The 14969-nt window shown below is 42.8% G+C and overlaps 1 protein-coding gene across 4 annotated transcripts in view; it reads right to left on the reverse strand.

Annotated features, from left to right (window-relative positions):
• Window positions 1–13461, reverse strand: part of LOC122554671 (roquin-1-like) — a 125271-nt gene extending 111810 nt beyond the window's left edge. For 2 of the 4 annotated variants that reach the window (XM_043700038.1, XM_043700037.1), the window contains exon 1: window positions 13233–13461. The gene's annotated coding sequence lies outside the window, so the exon portion shown is untranslated. The remainder of the gene's footprint in view (window positions 1–13232) is intronic. The other 2 variants (XM_043700040.1, XM_043700039.1) reach the window with 1 other exon arrangement.
• Between the last annotated feature and the right edge of the window lie 1508 nt (window positions 13462–14969).

The following is a 14969-nucleotide window of genomic DNA, read 5'->3' on the forward strand; positions in this document are numbered from 1 at the left end:
ACAGCGGGGCGGGTTATGTGGGTTGTAGAGGGGGGGGGTGGGTGGTGATGTTTACCCCCCCCTCCCCGTCCCGTCTCTGTGTCTCTGGTTCAGGAAGCAGCTGCCCGAGCAGGAGGAGCAGCACCACCCCCACCCCTCCCCCCACCGCCCACTCCCTGAACCCCTCCCCCCACCGCCCACTCCCTGAACCCTCCCGGTCACTGCCAGGTGGAGCAGGCACTTGCCTGGATCCGCCCAACTCCGACAAAGCCCCACCCCCCGCCGCCAGTCCGCGCCCGGGAGCAGGGCCCGCCCACTTTAACCCTCGGTGTGCCTCAGGGTAGCCACTCTGCTGCTCCCACACCCCAAGGGAGTGGAGTTACTGGGGGAGGGGGGTGGCAGCGTCCGAGCTCTGAGCCCAGCAGCCGCCCACTGGTGGCTCAGAAAGTGTCTGCAATTAAAAACACACACACACAGGGCTGGGCGCAAGTCCCCTACCCCCTGCTCCAGAGAGGTGCGCTGGCATCTCTGACCAGGCTGGTTAGAAAAAGATAGGTTATTAATTATTTCTTTTTTTTAAGAAAAAGAGGCTGCCTGAGCATTCAAGGAACAAAAACAGAAATTGCTAGAGAAACTCTAGCAGGTCTGGCGACGTCTGTGCAAGAGAGGGAGAGAAAGAAACAGAGTTGACAACTTTCGCCAGAGTTGACAACTTTCGCCAGAGTTGACAATCTTCGCCAGAGTTGACAATCTTCGCCAGAGTTGACAATCTTCGCCAGAGTTGACAATGAGTCCAGTGACTGGATTAGTGGTGCTGGAAGAGCACAGCAGTTCAGGCAGCATCCAGCGAGCAGCGAAATCAACGTTTCGGGCAAAAGCCCTTCATCAGGAATAATGAGTCCAGTGACCCTTCTTCAGAACAGAATGGGACTGTTCTAAAGAAGGGTCCATGGACTCAAGATGTTAATGCTGTTTCTCCATTCACAGTTACTGCCAGATGCGCTGAGCTTCTCCAGCAATGTCTGTTTTTGTTTCTGATTTCCAGCATCAGCAGTTCTATATCAGCCTTGCCAATCTACCCACAACTTTAGGATGAAACGATTTAGAAACAAATGCAGAGTTTCTCTAGCTTCACAGAGGATTCACATTGCAGTCCCCAGGAATGTACAAAATTATGGTTGTGTCTAGTTCATTTTCCCCTCATCAGCCCTCTCCCTCTGGTGGGATATACTTTACCTCTGGGCACCAACAGCCCTGCAGCCAATCATGATGTGGGCCAGCAACTATTCAGCTATAGAAAGCATCACATCTAATCCTTCAATCAATGTCTGCATGCCTGCACCGAAAGGTGATCAGCAGCAGGTACTTGGGGCAATATTCCCTTTTTTAAACAGTTTGGAAGAGTGGTATTCTTGGTATCCTGGCCTGGTATTCCTTCAATCAGTGCGTAAAGGCAGATTATCTCCAAAGGGCTGTAAAAATCTGCATGGATCCCTTTCAGTGTGTCTTTGATGTGTATTCAGCTCATCTCACCTGGGATAGTTGGTGGGAGGAAAAGTGTGGGGGGGCATTGGTTTGGAGCATTGCATGTGGCCTCTCCGACAACTTGACAGGCAATACCTATGTAGTCAGTCAATATTATAATGTAGAAAATGAGGCAACCAATTTAAGCACAGCAAGATCCCTCAAGGAACAATGTGGAAAAGAGTACACAATCTTTGTTTGGGTGTTAGTTTATGGATAAATATGACCCAGGTCCTGTAGAACCTCCACCCTGTTCTTCTCACAGACCTATGTTGGATCATACATGCCCAGCAGAGAGGGTCCTCAGATCAAGGTCCTATCAATGAACAGCACCTTCTACAAAGCAGAGCTCCTGCAACACTGTGTTGCGACATCAGCCTAATCTTTGGAGTGAGATTTAACCTTTGAATTTTAGAGCAAGTACAAGACAGCTGAACTATAGCTGACACGGTCAGGGACACTCCTCTGTGTTCCTGCACCAGCTGAAGATACTTACTGAACACAGGACACACTGCTTCTCCCAGGCTTGCTCTAAAAAAACAGAGTTTACATTATGCTAAAGTCCACAAGCAGGTTAAACTGGGCAAATTCAGATTCTGTTCAATCTCAGCATATCTGTGTTTTTATTTCAAACACAGTTACTCTGAATTGATATCTCTATAAATGAGATGAAGATAAACTTAATAAATTCCCATTGCAGGACTGAACATGAGGGCCCTCAATCCAATCTACATCAATGTTCCAAATGGACTCTTTATCCTAGTTTTGTCTTCTTGATATGACCTCAGTCACTATTAACATTCAGCATTTTTGTCACCTCACTGTGCTTGTCAATTATATTCGTTATCCCCAAATGATTGCACACCTTCTATAGTCAGGTCATAGACAACACATTATCCTAATTCCAAAGGAGAGGCTGAAAAAGGAAGACACCAATTCACAGCTATCGCCAACAGTACAAGAACCACACTCATGTGCCCATTGTTGGTAGCAAATGATTGGATACAGTCACATCATGACACACAAAGATTAAAGATAATAAAATTCAATATAAACATTGTTCTCAATAAATACAAATACGTTCTACAGAAGAAAGAGTGCAATGAATAGCATAATGCCAAACTCAGTGAGACTAGTGCACAAATTAACAGTAATATGCATATCACTGTATAACGATGTGAGCCCATGTAAAACGCTGCAAGCGCACAGGAGCAGTTTGCTGTGAACAATCCCAGAAGCACAGTATCATGCCATTATTATTTTGGATTCAGATTTTCTTAAAGCAATTTTTAATTTTTTGACATCCCCTGCAAGGTTTCTTAATTTCTTTTGCTCCTGGAAAGTGTAGATAATTGAATTTTGTATACTGTCTGCAATGGGCAAATTATCAGAGTTTTAAAATTGAGGTATTGCTTACCTGGGAACCAATGTCAGTGAGCAGGCACAAGTCTGATAGGTAATAAGAACTTGGTGTGAATGGACAGCACAACAAGGATGAAAGTACATGTTCTAACTATGAAGGGTTGAGTGTAACTGGACCATTCAGTGACTGGAGGTTTTCAGTTTAGGATCGGCCACACTCCAGTTTGAGAGGTTGGGTTTGAAATACGCCTCTGCAAATTTCTAAAAAATAAGCTTGGACACCCAGTCAATTTGGACTCTAGGCCTCAGTGCTGACTCAGTGAGGTATCCTCTCAGCGGCCTGTGGTGCTGTTTTGGCAACCTGGCAGCCTCCCAGCCTGCCGTGTCCTCTGCACGGACTTCTGGTCTCGAGGTGAATCAAGTCCCGTCGCAGATTGGAGGCAAGGTGCCGGTGTAGCAGGATTGGAAGGACTGCTATTCTGAACTTTTTAATTTCTTTATTTTTCTAATTTATTCCTCTGATCTGTAAAGCCGGATATTTTATTTCTTTACTTTCCTAATTTTTCTTACCCTAAGAACTTGTACTGAAGAATTTGTACCTAGGTACCTTGTACTTAAGATGGTACCGTAAGCGGCGACATATAAACTTTTCACTGTTCTCATTTGAATACTTGTGACAGTAAACCTAATTCAATTCAAAGAATATTTTCAAAATAAATTCAAAATTTCCTCGTATTGTGGTGCTTTTTAAAAAGTCATTCTTGAATATATAGTTCAAATGTTATTTACCACATGGGAGACCAAATTTGAATGGCTCAGACATTTGCAACACAGGAGTTGTCCATTCACCCTCATGTGCACACCAATCAACAAAGATCTGATGACACTAATCCCAGCTTTTGGCCGAAAGCCTGGAGGCTACAGGAACACTAGTGAATACCATACTTTCAATGCTACGAGATTTTGTGATGCAACCACACATTCAGGCAGTGATGTCCAGCCTCCCACCAACTTCTGGGTGAAAGAAATCCCTGCTCCACTCTCCTCTTAGCCTTCTACCTCAACTTAAATCTCTGTCCCTGGATATTGACGTCTCTATTAATGGAAAAAGGGCCCTATTATCCACCCTATCTCTGCCCCTCATAATCTTATACCCCTCTATCAGGATACATCTCAACCAAAGAAAACATCCCCAGCCTTTCCAACCATTCCTCATAGCTCAGAACCTCCGGGGAGGCAGCATCCTGGTAAATCTCCTCTGCACCCTTTCAAGTACAATCACACCCAACCTATATTATGATCAGAATTACATGGAGTACTTTATTTGTGGCCTAACTAACACTTTATACAGTTCCAGCATAACCTCCCTGCAAGGTCCCTTTGAACAGAACCACAACAACGAGCACCCGAGCTACAAATCTTCACCCAAACTTTGAGGTCCCTTTGATCTTCGGCTCTCTCCAGGATCTTATTATTCGTGGTGTAATCCCCTGATTTCTTAGCCCTCCACTAATTGCACATCTCATATTTTTCTGGGTTGATTTCCATTAATCTCTGCTCTGCCCACCTGACCAATAAGTTGTTATCTTCTTGCAGTTTACTACTATTCTCCTATTTACCACCCTACCGATGTTCGTATTATCCACAACCTTTGTGATCATATTCTCTACATTAAAGTCCAGAACATTAACGTACACCACAAATCCCAAGCCATGCGGATTGTCAACAGAAACACACTTCCAGTCACAAAAACATCCCTCTACCATCACCCTAATCTTCGCCTTTCTTAGCCAATTTTGGATCTAACATGTCATGTTGCCTTGCATCCCATCAGCTCTTACTTTCTTCATCAATCTGCCTTGAGGAACCTTATCAATAGCTTTGTTAACTTCCACATAGACAATTGTATTACCTTCATCAACACTCCTAGTTACCTCCTCAAAAGATTCAATCAAATTTGTCAACCATGCACTTCCTTTAACAAATGTGTGCGGGCTATCCCTGATTAATCCGCGTCTCTCCCAGTGCAGATATTCTGTGTCTCAGAGGTCTTTCTAATAATTTCCCCACCACCAAAGTTAGACTTGTAATTTCCTGTTTTATCCCTCCTTCCTTTTTTTTAATAATGGGACGTTAGCAGCCCTTCAGAATACTATCCAAGTATTGCTGTAACTGAGCAACTGATTGTTAAATCATCCACAAAATAGTCATTAATAGCACAGAAGGAGACCATTTGACCCAGCAAGACCTTATAGAAGTTTATTAAATGATGAGAGACATACATAGGGTGAATAGCCAGGGTCTTTTGCCCAGGGTAGAGGAGTCCAAAACTAGAGGTCATAGATTTAAGGTGAGAGGGGAAAGATTTAAAAGGGGCAACATTTTCACACAGAGGTTAGTACAGAAAGTGGTGGAGGCTGGTACAATTACAACATTTAAAAGGAATCTGGATGGTTATGTAAAATAGGAAGGGTTCAGAGAGATATGGGCCAAATGCTGGCAAATAGGACTAGATTAATTTCGGATATCTGGTCAGCATGGACAATTTGGATTGAAGAGGTTGTATCCATGATGTACAGCTCAATGACGCTGACTCAAATCCATGCCAGTGCACAGGAGAGCAATCCAGTCAGTCACACTCCTCACTCAATCGCATGCAGGTTAATTTTTTTCAATTCAGTCTATTCAATTTCCTTTGGAGTTCATTCATTGTGTCTGCTAGCATGCCCTTGTGGAGATCATTGACTTATACCACAATGCCTCGCACCTCCAACAGACTCTAATTTGAAAATATTCACCTCAACTATACATCTGTGTGTAAAGGGCATCACTTTGAAGTTTGCAGATGATGCAAAATTTGGAAGGGTAATAAACAGTGAAAAGCATAGTAAAAGTCTTGAGAAGGCCTTCACAGAGATTCATGAAATGGGAAGATGTCACAGGCAAAGCTCAACACTGAAGTGTAAAGTGATAATTTTTGGTAGGGAAGCAGTATTACGAACTAAGTGCTAATGATCTCACATTCATGGCTGATAATCTTGGTCCCCTCAACAAGTGGAAACAAATTTTCCATCTCAAACCTATCAAAAATCTTCAAAACCTTAAATATCTCACCTCAATCTTTTCTTTGGAAAAGAGTTGTAGCCTACTAAGACTGTGAGTTGTAGGAGCAGAAGTAGACAATCCATTGAGTCTGTTGCATCACTCAATGAAATCATGGCTGATTTGATCACCCTCAACTCCATTTTCTTGCCTGATCCCCAGAACCCTTGAATCCCTGATTGATTAAAAATCTGTTTATCTCAGCCTCGAATATGCATAACAACCCAACCTTGACACTCACCTACAGTGAAGAATTCCAGTGATTCATGACCTTCTGAGAGAAAAATTCCACCTCACCTCTGTCTCCAATGTGTGACCCCTTACTCTGAGATTACGCTTTCTGCTCCTAATCGAGAAGTTACAACCTCTCGGTTTGGTATCATGCTTGTCAACCTTTCTGGGCTTTTCTTCATTGCCACTATATCTTTTTTTGTAATGTGGAGCTCATAACTGGACAGAAGATTTCAAATATGATCTAAGGTTTCAAATGAAGTTAACAGTTCTTCCCCTTTTGAAATAAACCCCAGGACTTTGTTGGCATTTTTAATAGCGTTATTAAAACTCCCTATTCCTGGCAACATCTCTGTGGTGCCATGGCTTAGATGGTTAAAGCACCAGCCTAGTAAATAGGCGATCCTGGGTTCAAATCTCAGTAGTGCCTGTGTGCTGTGTCAAAAGTTTGCTGTTGCATCTTCTTTTATGGGTGGCACAGTGGTTAGCACTGCTGCCTCACAGCGCCAAAGGCCCAGGTTCAATTCCCGCCTCAGGCGACTGACTGTGTGGAGTTTGCACATTCTCCCCGTGTCTGCGTGGGTTTCCTCCGGGTGGTCCGATTTCCTCCCACAGTCCAAAAGTGTGCCGGTTAGGTGAATTGGCCATGCTAAATTGCCCGTAGTGTTAGGTGAAGGGGTAAATGTAGGGGTCTGAGTGGGTAGCTCTTCAGAGGGTCAGTGTGGACTTGTTGGGCTGAAGGGCCTGTTTCCACACTGTAAGTAATCTAACCTAAATTTCCTCCACCTGTCTCTAGTGGAATCATATCCTTCCTGTAATGTGCTGACTGCAACTGCACAGTTTTCTTATTGGAGTCTAACTCATGTTTCACAATAACCTGTTGACTAGAATTGTACATAGTTCTCACACTGTGGTCTAACTGGGACTTTATACATTTCCACAATAACGGCCCTGCTCTTGTACTCCAGGACCTTGCCAATATATTCAAGTCTGCCATGTACTTTCTAGATTATATTATGGATCTGTGGACATGCATTCCAAGGAGTGACTGTTCCTCTGTAATTTTCAATACACTATCATTTATTGTGTACTCCTTATCTTGCTTTGTGTTACATCATACTTCACTTGATTTAATTCTGTTGTACAAGTTTCTACCCATCTGACCAATCAATTGATATCTCCCTGCAGTCTACAGCTTTCTGCCTTTTGATCAACCCCATGGCCAACTTTTTAATCATTTGCACACCCCCCACATTTAATTGTTAAATACAATGAACATCAAGGTACCCAGTACTAAGCCCTGGAGAATATAACTGGAAACTTACATCTTGTCACAAGTATACCTGTCAAATATTACGCTTTCCATTCTGCCAATTTGGATGAAACTAGCCCTTCTCCCTTAAGTTTCCTAATCTGCACATCTTTGGATTGTGGGAGGAAGCCCATGCAGACATGGGGAGAATGTGCAAACTCCACACAGACAGTTCCTAAATAATCTTCCATGAGGAACCTTGTCAAAATCCTGGCTAAAATGGACAATATCAAGTGTTGCTATCCTTATCAACTCTCTTTGTTACCACTGTATAAATTTCAATCAGGTTAGATTTGACCTTCCCTTAACTAATCTTTGCGCACTGCTGTTCATTATTCCATGACTTTCAACACAGCAGCGTATACTGTGTCTCAGAGAGTTTGCTCCAATGCTTAGCTCATCAGTAAGGTCAGACTGATGCCTGCCATTAGTCAGACTAACCCTTCCCTTTTTAAAGTTAAAAATCACACAACACCAGGTTATAGTCCAACAGGTTTAATTGGAAGCACACTAGCTTTCAAAGCGACACTCCTTCATACAACATTATCAGTCTTTCAACACCACACACCTAGCTCGACAGAATTGAAACATGATGGGAGGCTGGTGTTTCTTCCACTGCCTTCCTTACCAGCCTGGGACTTAACCACTTTCAAGGACAGTAGACACTAATATTTTGATTACATTTATTTCATCCAACATTTCGCACTCTTCCTTCTAGACCCATTTTCTACCTTCACATACAAGTTACCTTCTTGGTCTCTAATTGGCCCTCCTCGGGCCTTACTTATCCTCTTGAAAAATCACACAACACCAGGTTATAGTCCAACAGGTTTAATTGGAAGCACACTAGCTTTCAAAGTGACACTCCTTCATACAACATTATCAGTCTTTCAACACCACACACCTGGCTCGACAGAATTGAAACTTGATGGGAGGCTGGTGTTTCTTCCACTGCCTTCCTTACCAGCCTGGGATATTTTTCATCCCTGGTGACTTAACCACTTTCAAGGACAGTAGACACTAATATTTTGTTCCTGATTACATTTATTTCATCCAACATTTCGCACTCTTCCTTCTAGACCCATTTTCCACCTTCACATACAAGTTACCTTCTTGGTCTCTAATTGGCCCTCCTCGGGCCTTACTTATCCTCTTGCTGTTTATGCACTTAAAGATCATTGGGTTTCCTGTCATTTTATTTGTCATTACACCTCATACCTCCTGTAAGCAATAAGCCAGCTTGTTTTGTGATTTCACCCCCGTCTGCATTGAGCTCTTGGCATCTGGAATAGACACATTATTTCATGGTGGCATAGTGGCTCAATGGTTAGTACTGCTGCCTTACAGGACCAGGGTTCAATTCCAGCCTCAGGTGATTGTTTGTGTGGAGTTTGCACACTTTCCCCATGTCTGTGTGGGTTTCCTCCCACAATCCAAAGATGTGCAGATTAGGTGAATTGGCCATGCTAAATTGCCCATAGCATTCAGGGGTGTGTAGGTTAGCTGCATTAGTTGGGGTAAATGGGTTGAGATGGGTTACTCTTCTGAGGGTTGGTGTGGACCTGTTGGGCTGAATGGCCTGTTTCCACACTGTAGGGATGCTATGATCTATTTATTCTTAACCTATTCTGGTATATCTTTCAAAATTTGTCGAGTCCCACCCATCTCTTCTTACAGGAACAACCTTATCTGAATCCCTCTGTATCACCTCCTTCGATGCCTACCATTGCTCTAACACTTGATTTACCTTCAAGCAGCTGTTTTGAAACAAAAACAGATGTATGCTGGAATACCTCAGCAAGTCTGGGAGCATCTGTGAAGAGTAATCAAAGTTAACATTTCTGGTCTGGTAACCCTTCCTCAGAACAATGTTGAGGAAGGGTCACCGGATCCAAAATGTTAACTTTGATTTCTCTTCACTGATGCTGCCAGACATGCTGAGCTTTTTCAGCATACGTCTGTTTTTGTTTCTGATTTACAGCATCTGCAGTTCTTTTGGTTTTAAGCTGTTTTGAGTTCACTTTTGCAAAATCACATTCAAGCTTTGTAAAGTTGGCCTTTCCTCAATTTAAAACTTTGACTCTTAGTCCATCATTAATCATTTCCATTATTATTCTGATCCTTCCTAAGCTAAAGTTAACTATCACTGAACATAGAACAATACAGTGCAGAACAGGCCCTTCGGCCCTCAATGTTGTGCCGACCTGTGACCTATTCTCAGATCATCCCCCTACACTATCCCATCATCATCCATGTGCATATCCAGGGATTGTTTAAATCTCCCTAATGTGGCTGAGTTAACTACATTGGCAGGTAGGGCATTCCACACCCTTACCACTCTCTGAGTAAAGCACCTGCCTCTGATATTGGTCTTAAATCTATCACCCCTCAATTTGTAGTTATGCCCATTCGTACAAGCTGACGTCATAATCCTAGGAAAAAAACTTTCACTGTCTACCCTATCTAATCCTCTGATTATCTTGTATGTCTCTATCAAAACCCCTCTTAGCCTTTTTATTTTCAATGAGAACAGACCCAAGTCTCTCAGCTTTTCCTCATGAGACTTCCCTCCAGACCAGGCAACAGCCTGGTAAATCCCCTCTGCACTTTTCCAATGCTTCCACATCCTTCCTGAAATATGGCAACCAGAACTGGACACAATATTCCAAGTGCGGCCGTTTTGTATAGTTGCAGCATGATATTGCGGTTCCGGAACTCAATCCCTCTACCAATGAAACCTAACACACCGTATACCTTCTTAACGGCATGATTAACCTGGGTGGCAACTGTCAGGGATCTATGTACATGGACTCCAAGAACCCTCTGCACATCCACACCCCCAAGAATCTTTCCACTGACCCAGTACTCTGCCTTCCTGTTATTCTTCCCAAAGTGAATCACCTCACATTTATCTGCATTGAACTCCATTTGTCACCTCTCAGCCCAATTCTGCAGTTTATCCAAGTCCCCCTGCAATCTGTAACATTCTTCCAAACTGTCCACAACTCCACTGACTTTAGTGTTATCTGCAAATTTACTAAGCCATCCCCCAAGCCTGCGTCTACGTCATTTATAAAAAATGACAAACAGCAGTGGTCCCAAAACAGATCCTTGTGGCCACTAGTAACCGGACTCCAGGCTAAATTTTTTCCATCAACCATCACTCGCTGCCTTCTTTCAGAAAGCCAGTTTCTAATCCAAACTGCTAAATCACCCTCAATCCCTTGCCTCTGGGAAGTTATTCTATACTGATGGGCTTGTTATGTACTGGCTAAAAAAGTTCGCTGATGTACATTTTTAACAATTGGTTGCTTTTGCATAGAGGAGAAGGAAGTGAAGACAGCAGATGCTGGAGATTAGAATCGAGAGTGTGGTGCTGGAAAAGCACAGCAGGTCAGGCAGCATCCGAGGATCAGGAGAATCAACATTTCAGGCATAAGCCATTCATCAGTCAGCCCTTTCTGATTCCTGATGAAGGGCTTAAGTGCAGAACGTCGATTCTCCTGCTCCTCGGATGCTGCCTGACCTGCTGTGCTTTTCCAGCACCACACTCTCAACTTTTACACAGAGTTCATTTCAGTTACTATTTGGGTAATTGGAATCTTCTATTACCACCATTTTGAATCTCCCTTTTCAGTAATTTGACTGCATATCTGCTCTCCTATTTCCCTTTGATTGAATACATAAAGAGTATGTAACCTTTGTATTCTCCTGACCAAAATGACTTATCAATATGAAAATTACTTTTTTTTAATTGCCTGATTGATCCCTAGTTCTCTTTATCAAAGTCTATAAGGACTGCTTTTTACCTTAACAATAGTTGATTTCTGTTTCTGTGCTCCTAGTACAGGTACCTACCCTTCTGATTACTTCCTGTTCCTTTCAAGATACGTACAAATTATCATCTCCCCATCTTCTCCCTCTTCTCTCCCCATTCTACAGATGTTCATAGAATCGTAGAATTTCTACAGTGTGGAAGCAGGTCATTCAACCCATCAGGTTCACAATGACCCTCCAAAGAGCAAGCCACCTAGACCCACCCCCCTACTCTATCCCTGTAATCCTGCATTTACCATGGCTAACCCAACTAGCCTGCACATTCCTGGACACTACAGGGCTATGTAGCTTGGCCAATCCACCTAAGCTGCTCATCCTTGAATCGTGGGAGAAACCAGGACACTGGAGGAAACCCACACAGGTAATCACCTGAGGGTGAAATCAAACCCGGCTCCTTGGTGCTATGAGGCAGCTGTGCTAGCCACTGAGCCACCATGCTGCCCCACGTTGATAGGGAGATATTAGTTAGAGGTTATTGGGAACAATATTAGTTAATGAGATGATGGTGGAAGGATATTAGTTTATGAGATAATGAAATAGTGGTGGGGAGATATTGGTTGATATGATCGTGGAAAATATTGGCTAAGAAAATAATGTTGAGGAGATATGAGTAAATGAGACAATGATAGGAAATGATCAGTTTTTGAAGTTTCAATTAATTTCCATAAACTGCAATAATTCAAACTCCAGTGATTTACTGCGAATTGCACTCGACATTGAACAACACAGTAAAATACAGTGAAAAACCCTGTAAAAGGAATCATCATGTTTCAACTTTGTCCCATTGGATACAGTTAAAAATCACACAACACCAAGTTATGGTCCAACAGATGGATTTGAAAGTACAAGCTTTAGGAGATTGTTCCCAATAACCTCTAACTAATATCTCCCTATCATCTCATTAACTAATATTGTTCCTTCATCAGGTAGCTAGTGAGGCAGGATACATAGGACATAGAATTTATAAGTAAAAGATCAAAGTGTCATGCAACTGATGCAATGTATTAGACAAATCTAGATGGCTGTTACGTCTTTAATCACTGAGAATGGGGATGCAGTTTTCATAGAACATAGAACAATACAGCGCAGAACAGGCCCTTCGGCCCTCAATGTTGCGCCAACTTGTGAACTATTCTCAGATCGTCCCCCTACACTATCCCAAAATCATCCATGAGCTTACCCAAGGATTGTTTAAATCTCCCTAATGTGGCTGAGTTTTGATTGATTAATATGTAAATCCCTGAATTTCTTTTAAGTCACACTCCTGAGATAACTTAAGGTTTTATCAGTACATAAATAAAGTGACATCGCAGCTCAGGCAATGCATTAAAAGTGTGAGATTAGAGTCTGTCTGTATCCCATCCTGGAGTCAGATATTTCCAAAGTAGGAATTTAGAAAATGTCACATTGACTGACTGCATACAAATTGTGTGCTTTTTGAACAAAAACATGCACACATGTGCGTACACACACACACACATACACACACATATCTATGGGGTGAATTTACAGATACATTCTATTAAGTTTTGTGCCCTTTGTATCCTGCCCCACCAGCTACTTGATGAAAAAGCAGCACTTTGAAAGCTAGTGCCTCCAAATAAACCCGTTGGACTATAACTTGGTGTTGTGTGATTTTTAAACTTTGTCCACTCCAGTCCAACACCAGCACCTCCACACCATTGGACACAAACAGTACTGGAAACAAGCTGCACGTCAACATTTGACAGAGACAGTCAGCCACACGAACATGTCAAAGCCAGCAGTATGTCTGACCACAGCGGTCTACTGTCTTTTACAAAAACCACAGGGAAACCTAGAAAAAAAAACACTCACAAGAGAAGTTTAAGGAGTTTGAACTCAGGCTGTCCTGCAACCTGATTACCTTGTGTGTGTGCTTGTAAATGATGGTCAACCTCTTCAGTCAGCTATAATCAGACAAACTTCATAGAATTTCACAGCTCCTTGCTACTGTCGAAATCTTATACGGTGGTACAACTGAATACTTTTCACACCTCTGCTCTCTCAGTGGACAGCACACAAAAGGCCTCACTGTGTCATTTCCCTGTAGCGCAGACAACAAAGACGGTCTGAAACAAGGAAGCAGCAAATTAAAGTGACAGGGAACTTGCTTATCAAAAAAACGCCAACTCATTCTGCTTAGCCAGGAACACGGAGCTTGGATGAGACATTTCGTGATTGTGCAACAGGAAATACCAGCAGCAAGTGAACAGTGCAGGCAGGCTGGCCTATAAATTAATCCAATCCCAGTTTAGTTGAGACCAGCTGAAAACTGATCGAATTATCACAAACAGGAGTTTCTCAGGCCCCACATCAGTTTTTTCTCAGAGCAGTGAGCATAGGTGCTCAACGCTGCCAGGCTGTAGCATAAGTCAGACACGGGCTGTAATGGTACTTAAGTGAACCTGACTCAAAGGGTGAAAAATCCCTAATTTGATAGCAGCCTAAAGAACTTTGCAAGCAGCTGCCCTCAATCATTTATGCTTTCGCTTGTAGGCACTAGCTCCTAAACTGTTGCCAACCACTGGCTTGTCTGGCTTTTCACTGCTCCTTATTTTTATATGCTTCACATTCTCATAGAACTACAGATGGAGTACAACACAGAAACAGTCTATTTTACCCAAATGGTCAATTGTAGTGACTGTGCTTCACGTACAAGTCCAACCACCTCTCTTCACCATTATCTATGAGCCCTTCTTACTGATTTTCTAACTAGTGGGGATTATCTTTCACTGTTTACCAGTTCAAAACCGCTCAGGGTCTTAAGATGTAAAATACAGTGTGGCCTCATCTTCTCCCGACATTTTGATGTTCTGGCAGTTTTCTTGCCTTTTCAAACACTCAGTAGGTCAGCAACAGCCAAAGAGATAGTCTTGAGGTAGCAATATAAAGGCAGAGAGTGAGAAAGGTAAAGTGATATCGAGAGGGAATTACAGAGCTCAGGGTCCAAGGCGATGTACAGTATGATGTGAAGGGCTTATGCCCGAAATGCCAATTCTCCTACTCCTCAGATGCTGCCTGACCTGCTGCGCTTTTCCAGTACCATACTTTCGACTCTGATCTCCAGCATCTGCAGTCCTCACTTTCTCCTAGATGTATGGTAAATGCGCCAAAGAGTATACTCAATATTTGACAAAAACAGAAAACCCGGGATAATCTCAATTCCCAATCACACTCAGCAATCTGTTGTTGGAAAGTATTAGAATCAATTATCAAGGAAGCAATATGAAAGAATTAAGAACAAAGAACATTACAGCACAGGAACAGGCCCTTCGGCCCTCCAAGCCTGTGCCAATCCAGATCCACTATCTAAACCTGTCATCTATTTTCTAAGGATCTGTATCCCTCTGCTCCCTGCCCATTCATGTATCTGTCTAGATACATCTTAAATTATGCTATTGTGCCCGTGTCTACCACCTCTGCTGGCAACGACACCCAGCAGACACCCACCACCATCTCCCCTAAATATTTCCCCTCTAACGCTGAACTTCTGAACCCTAGTAATTGAGTCTCCCACTCTGGGAAAAAGCTTCTTGCTATCCACGCTGTCTATATCTCTCATGATTTTGTAGACCTCAATCAGGTCCCCCCCTCAACCTCT

This window comes from Chiloscyllium plagiosum, chromosome 11, assembly GCF_004010195.1.
Source record: "Chiloscyllium plagiosum isolate BGI_BamShark_2017 chromosome 11, ASM401019v2, whole genome shotgun sequence".
NCBI classification, from domain to species: Eukaryota; Metazoa; Chordata; class Chondrichthyes; order Orectolobiformes; family Hemiscylliidae; genus Chiloscyllium; species Chiloscyllium plagiosum.